Source organism: Gavialis gangeticus, unplaced genomic scaffold, assembly GCF_001723915.1.
Source record: "Gavialis gangeticus isolate Ggan-Ray unplaced genomic scaffold, GavGan_comp1, whole genome shotgun sequence".
NCBI classification, from domain to species: Eukaryota; Metazoa; Chordata; order Crocodylia; family Gavialidae; genus Gavialis; species Gavialis gangeticus.
Genome location: NW_017728992.1, coordinates 85,077,750 through 85,085,119, shown reverse-complemented (window position 1 = coordinate 85,085,119; position 7,370 = coordinate 85,077,750).

Genomic DNA, 7,370 nt, shown 5'->3' with positions numbered 1-7,370 from the left:
GAGGCCTCCTGTGGATGTGTGCACTGGCCCCCTACTTCCAGTGTTACCCTGGCACCTGTTGCTTACCTGTGTATATCTTCTGCTCGTCAGTCTAGGCTGGGCTGTGCTTGTGGGTGTTGATTGGTTTGGCAGTCCGAGGCTTCCTTTGCCCTCATCTTCCCCTTCCCCAGTGAGCCTAGTTTAAAGACTGCCGGAGGAGATCTGCCAACCTAGAAGAAAACACACGCTTACCTTTAGGGGAAAGGTGGAGCCCAGATTTGATGAGATTTGCCAGGGCCTCGTACCTGTTCTCCAGCTTTAATGGAGGAACTGGTACTGCTGTGTTATGAGCAGCGCTGGTTCTGGAGGTGACCCTCTGCCACTCTGCAGTGGAGCACACTTCTGAGGTGCTTCTCCCTTGGGTGTGTGACCCTGCAGGGAAAGGAAATAGCTGTCAATTTCTTCCTCCACCTCCCTGATTCCCCTCAGCCTGCTAACCTCCTCCTGGAGCTCCCTCACCCGCACCTCCAGGGCCCTAAGGCGGGAGCCTGCAGGACAGGTGTGGGGGTCCCCAGTCCCTGCCCTCCTGGGCCTTGCTGGGCAACTCCCACAGGCCAAGGGGTGGGGGGACGCCAGCCCCCCCATGGGCTCTGTCTGGGTGGAGGCCTCTGACAAGCCCCAGGAAGACTGCGCCCCCCAGGAAGGGGCCCTGGCAGTGCTCTGTGTCAACACCATCGTAGGAGTTGCTGCTTGCTTTTAGCTTAGTGCAGTGCCTTCGCCCTGCCCTAGCAGGAGTCTCCCTCCTGGCCCTTCCTGCTCACCCGCCGGTGCAAATGCCAACGCAAACACCAGCGCGCTCTGTTCGCGCGGCGCAGCTCAGGAGCGTGGCTCCCTACCAGCTCAATTAAGAGGGATCTGGGGGGCTTCCCTTCCGGATCTGGCTCTGCTGGGTCCGGTCCCTCTGCCCCACTTACCTTAGGGGGATGAGCTGGTGCTGCCCTCGCTGCTGGCTCCGCTGCTACTGTGTCTGCCTCCGCTTCAGGTCAGGTAAGGGGGCACACGTGCATATGGGACATGTGTGCCTGGATCCCTCCTCTTCTCCCTGTTCCTGGCTCCTGAGTGCACATTAACCTTAGGTTATATTTAGCACTCTTAATACTGGAGTGTCCAAACGTTCAAGTTAGACAACTAGTACTAAGTGCCCTATAGGTGTCTTAAAGTTATGCCACTTTGCGTGAGGTTTATCTTTGAGCGGTGTTACAAAAGTTTGTGTTGCAGTAATGTGTGGCTGCTCCATGGAGATAAAACAACCAACTTTCGGTCCTCCAGCATCCCAGGATACACCTTTCCATCCCCTCATATCCTGCTCTGTGTGGACAGACTTTTCACCTCCCAAACTCTACTGCTGAGATGGTGGCACCAAGCCAACTCTCCTTCTACCCTCAGAGGGTGTGATCATCCTGACTTCAGGGTGTGTGGCCCTGTGCAGGCAGTGCAAGCGGCCAGATATTACCTATTTACCTGAGGCAACCAAAGGCAGAAATGAGTCAAAGGAAAATACCTTTCCCCACCTCTGCCAGGCCCCCAGAGCAGCTGGTGCTGGAAGCCATGCCAGCAAAGTGATCTAGATAATCCAGGGTGGGAGGAAGGGCAGGCAAGATCTGTGGGGCTAGCAGATCTGGGGGGAGGGGGTTGGAAGGTCTGCAAGGGGGTTGTCCATTTGGGGTTACGGAGGTTGGAGGGTAAAAATAGCTTGGTCAGGATAGAGGCTAGGAAAAGTGAAGATTTGAGGATGGGGCAAGAAGTTGGGCTTTTTCAGCCCTCGGACTGTGCTCCAAACATGTACACATATTTGATTAGATCAGATATGGATTAGCCTCATCTACGTAGTGCACCTCCTTAGGTGAACTAACATTGGGCTAGTCATTTTCTTCCTGATCTTAACTCCCTGAATATATGTATTGCTCATCACTTAAACTGACCTAAACTTAGTTAGGTCAATGTAAGCGTAACTTTTGCATGTAATCTAAGTCAGTAGCACCATTAGAAATAGTACCCAAAAGTCCCCTGTTACAACCATTAAAAGATAATGGAATGATTAAACACATTTTAAAAATAATAAAATAGGTTGTTTACCAGCTGCACTATTTATAAGTACATAGTACTTTTGTTTAAAATTAAGAATGTTAGGCTTGTAGGGGATATGTTGCAGTATTTCAGTTTGTTTGATGATTCTACATTGTTTAAAACAACCTATCTCCTCACATATATCAGACCAGTTGTCTAATACATTCAACCTTCTCAACCTTTTTTGTACCAGGACCCATTTGGGAAAATTGATGGCCAGTCCTGACCCAGTACCCTGTACTCCTGACCCACTGCCCACCCTACTAGACCCCAGTGTGTGGGGTAGAAGATGGGTGTGTAGGAGGTATGGGAGGCCCCAAGCAGCGCCTTGCAGTTTAGGACTCTGCCAGTCTTCAAGGGAAAAATGAGTTTCCCATGTTTTTCTCCTTTAAAGGAGAACCCATTTTTAAAGTTTGTTGATCCATTTTTAAAGTTTGTTGATCCATTTTTAAAGTTTGTTGATCCATTTTTAAAGTTTGTTGATCCATTTTTAAAGTTTGTTGATCCATTTTTAAAGTTTGTTGATCCATTTTTAAAGTTTGTTGATCCATTTTTAAAGTTTGTTGATCCATTTTTAAAGTTTGTTCACAAGCCTGTCATACACTCTTGTAACCCACTTTTGGGTTACAACTCATGGGTTGAGAAACACTGCTCTAATGCACCTCTGATGCCGCTGAACCCCAATCTGAATATCATCTTTTAAAACTCTAAATAAGGAAATGGTTCATTCTCTAAAAATTTACATTTCATGATTAATTTTCTGCCAATTGTGATCATGTTTCCTAAACACTATATGCTTTTAAGTATTTTTATTGCATGACATATACCTTCCTGCTGTGGATTAATGGCATTATTGAAGCACATTTCACACTAAGTTTCCATCACAAAGGAAGTAGTATTATTCAGTGACTGATTTTTACCTTAAGCTTAATGTTCAACCTATTCTCATGTTATTTATAAGGAAAGGAGAATATTAACCTTAATAAGCACTAGTAATTAGCAGATTGTAAGTAATTAATTGTATGATACTAGTATTGTCCCTTTGCTTCATCAGTGACTTTCTGCAATTTGACTTAGAATTGCCCCTTCTTGTGGGCCATATGTCACAGAATTCAGGAGGCTAGACATCACGCTTCTCAGTGCTGGAAGAGCTCTGAATTACTTCAGGTAATTATTCTGCAGCTGGCCCCTCTCTTACGTTAACTATAAACTTTGGGGCCAAAATCAGCCTTGATATTTCACCTCTATTTACATCAGTATTAAATTTGATCTTATTTGCCTATACATGAACTGGGAGGCTGCTCAGTTTGTGTCATTACAGCACAGCATAGAAGACTCAATTCATTGACTATACTCCAGCCTCCATGTCTCATGTATCAGCATCCCTGTACTTCAGAATGGCAGCGGGGGATGCTTTAACCAAAGCTTGTTCAACGAGCCTTAGATGAAATGCACCTGCTCCCATTTTGAAGTGCGGAGATGCTGATACATGAGATGCTCCAGGTACTTTAATTAGAGCGGCACTGAGAGCCACTCTAAGTAAAGCACCCTCCCATACCACTCCTGAAGCACATGTAAAAATATCCAAACTTCCTTTTGCCTACCATTTTAATAACTGTCCTCTATTATTTTTTTAAGACTCTGCTTCATTTGTAGAAAATAGAAGAGAGTTAACCATAATTCCAACCCTACTGAATTTGGGGAGGGAAGGGAACTCCAAAGTCTGTACCAAAGCACCGATTAACTTTTAAAATGCTTATTCATTTTAATATGAACCCACTTAGTGGATTAGGCAATGTTTCTTCTTATTAGGAAACAAAATTAAAAGAGTCAAGAAAAGAAAGGGTTTTTTCTTCCCCCCCCAAGGGGAAAGATAGGAATATGGGAAGATATTTATGCACATGATGGATACAATATTACACAAAATAATGTATTGGCTCTATATATTCTTCTGACTTGCTGTAGGATCCCTCAGTAACCTGCACACACTATGAATACTTACATTCTTCCATAGTATCCTGAAGATTATACTGGAGGGATGGGGAGGAGAGGACACGGTTGCTGTGTAACACTTTGGATGAATATTAATCTCTCCAAACTCCCACATAAAAGAACATTTGTGAAAGGGGAGAAGATCGCACAGCAGGCACAGAATAAGTTGCTGAACACTACATTGTTGGTAGAAAATGTAATGTAGAATTGTACATCAGATGTGTCATGTTTTCCCCATACGAAAAGAGCTCAATAAGTACTTCCAATCTAAGCAACTGATTTTATGTTAAGGTAGACATCAACAAAAATTAAAGTACAAAGAGCACTCCTACGTGAATCACCTCCCAGTCATGCTCCCAACTCAGAAGACTGCTTAGTCAGATTACTTAAAGGGACAGCTCTCAAAGAACAATAATATTTGCCAAAACCACAATGCCTACCTATGCTAAATATTTATAATGCTCTCTAACAACATGCTACCTACAACTCAGAGGCAGACTTCTCACTTCCTTAATTGAACACATGTGCTTAAAGACATGCAGAGGCAAGGCCAATGTACTCAGAACCGTGCAAGATCAAATATATAGAGAATATCAAAACCTCTGGGTTAGAAAGACCTTGCCAGCCTACTGATTCAGTGACTTCTGTCTGCTTTGCCTTCTCCCCACCATTTACAACATAGAGCACCTATACATGTGACAGAGCTCTGCTCCAACATGTGCTAATTAGCATGCATTGGAGCAGACTTTATTAATCGAGTTGATTAATCAAGTCTGCTGCAAGTCTGCTGGAGCGTGCTAATTATCATGCTCCAACAGCTTCTGTCACATGTACTCAGCATCCCTGAATTTCGAAAAGGTGGCAGGGGTGCTTTAACTATAGCTCATTGGATGAGCTTTAGTTAAAGCACCCCCACTGCCATTTCAAAGTGCAGGATGCTGAATACACACAATGCTGAGGGCACTTTAATTAGAGCACCTCTGAGAGCCTCTCTAATTAAAGTGCCCCCTTCTCCACTCCGGATCACATGTATAGATGTCCATAGTGACCTGACTAGCACTGACCCACTGAGGTTTGCCCCATGTTATACAGTTTTGAGATATGATAGAAAATAGCTGACCAACCCAAGGGCATTGGAGCACTCCCTGATTTACTGGCATAAGAAATCTGACAAATCGCAACAGCCCAATTTCAAAGACTTATCATGTGTTTAATGTGCTTTGTACAGAATGGATAAAAGCTGGCAAGAATTGAGATAGAAAACTTCTTAACATGTTGAGTGGGGGTATCTTTAAAACAAAAAATTGGAAACCTAATTATGTTGACCTGGAGTTCAGAGTTTAGGCAAACAACTCTCAGTCACAACTTTTGTAAGTGAGGGTCAGTCATATTAACCTAGGGAAAAAAATGTGCATGTCCTTTTTGAACTTGAGAAAGTGCAAGACGTGGAGCATGATTCACATTCTGTTTCAGTTAATGTTCCCTTGTGCTCATAGCTCTGTCTGGCTGCCTGAGTAAACTCTCTGGATTTCATGACAGGTGTAAAATGCAAGGTTAAGCAGAGATGACCATTTGGCCTTCATTTTATTGTAGATTGTTCCTAGACTGTTTGCCTTTGTTCTGATGTTTGCTTTTGGTTAAGAGCTGAGCCCTTGCGGTTCACCCAGATATGCCCTGGAGTTTGCTGTCCTTCCAACTTATCACCTGGCAGCAATGATTGTATAGTGTAATTAAAAGTCAATGCTAGCTTTTGGGATATATGCTATAATGAAAGAACCATCTGAAATTAGGACTTAAATAATGAAGGGTTCAGGGATGTAGGCTGGTATTTGTTATGCATTTTAATAGAGGAACTTTGCAGCTAATTGGAGGCTAACTAAACCCTTTGGACACATTTCTAGTCACGTCAGTGTTTTTTTCTCCCTAAGGAATCTGATAGGCCATGCAGCTTAGTACTGCCTTTTTCTATCTTAATTACCACATTGAGTTGTGCTAATGTGGGTTTACTTTAGAGGCATGTGTTATGATTACAACCCAGGCAAGAATTTCTTTTATAGGACTCAGAATCTAATTTAAACACTTCTATCTGCAAAATGTGGAGAGAAATATTATAGACCAATTTGCTGCTGAAACTAAAACAGTCTACTATATTCAAATGTCTCTAACCAAACTAGCCTAGACTCTCATCAGCACACAAATTAGATTCTCAGTTCTGAACATAGTTACAGCTTTGTATTTGGGGCAATGTTATGTCTGGTCTTATGCAGTACTGTACATGAGTGTCCTTCCCAAGAGCACATACTCTACCAGGGGCATTGAAGGGAGTCATCAGTTTCAAATGTGAAAAGTCTAGGAATGAAAATCTATAAGACACATTTGTGGTTCAAACCTCACAGCATGTGGCTTTCAAGGAAAAAAAAATCATTATGACAGTCCCATTTATGTGCTTCTGGTAGAATTGCTGTAGCACTTGAACAATGATTTCAGTCTGCTGATCTTCAGAAGCCACTCTGGCAAAAGTATAAATGCCTTTGAAACCAAAAAATTAAACTGTCCTGTTCTAAAAAATTGAAATACTGAACCAAAATCACAGGGGCTAGGAAGGGCCAAAGAGCTCCATGCTTCATGCATTTTTTTTTAGCATTAGATAGCAGAACAGTTTGGATAAAAAGAATTCATTCAAATGTGAATTTATTTGAAACTTGAATAATTAGGTTAATTTAGACACAAAAAAATCATAGCCAGGAACTCTTTTCTGGTTTCAGATAATGCTAGAAATAGACATTACCAAATGTAACTGTTTTCAGACCAAAATGGTTTGGATAAGTTTCAAGACCTGTCCAAACTTTGTTATTTATTTATTTTGATGAGATCCTCTGCCCACACTGAAACCACTGTCCAAGTACTGTAGTCTTATGTCTATGATTATTTTTTCAAAAGCCAAATGCTGTGGTTATAGTATCGTGTTGCACAAGAGTTCAGCACTAGTATGTCCCTTAGCTGCACTACTTTCATGGGAGATATCAAACCAATTCTTTGTGTATAAGGTTGATTCCATATTATACACACAAAAACAACTGAAGGTGGCTGCTGCATATGCATTTTATAGTCCTTCTTCTCCTGCAGTATATTGAGACAGCATATTTCAAGTGCCTGGGCAGTCAGATGAATTATGGTTTAAATAGGATATATATATCTATCTATCTATATATATAGATAGATATATATATCTATATATATATATATGCAGAATATATATATATATATATATA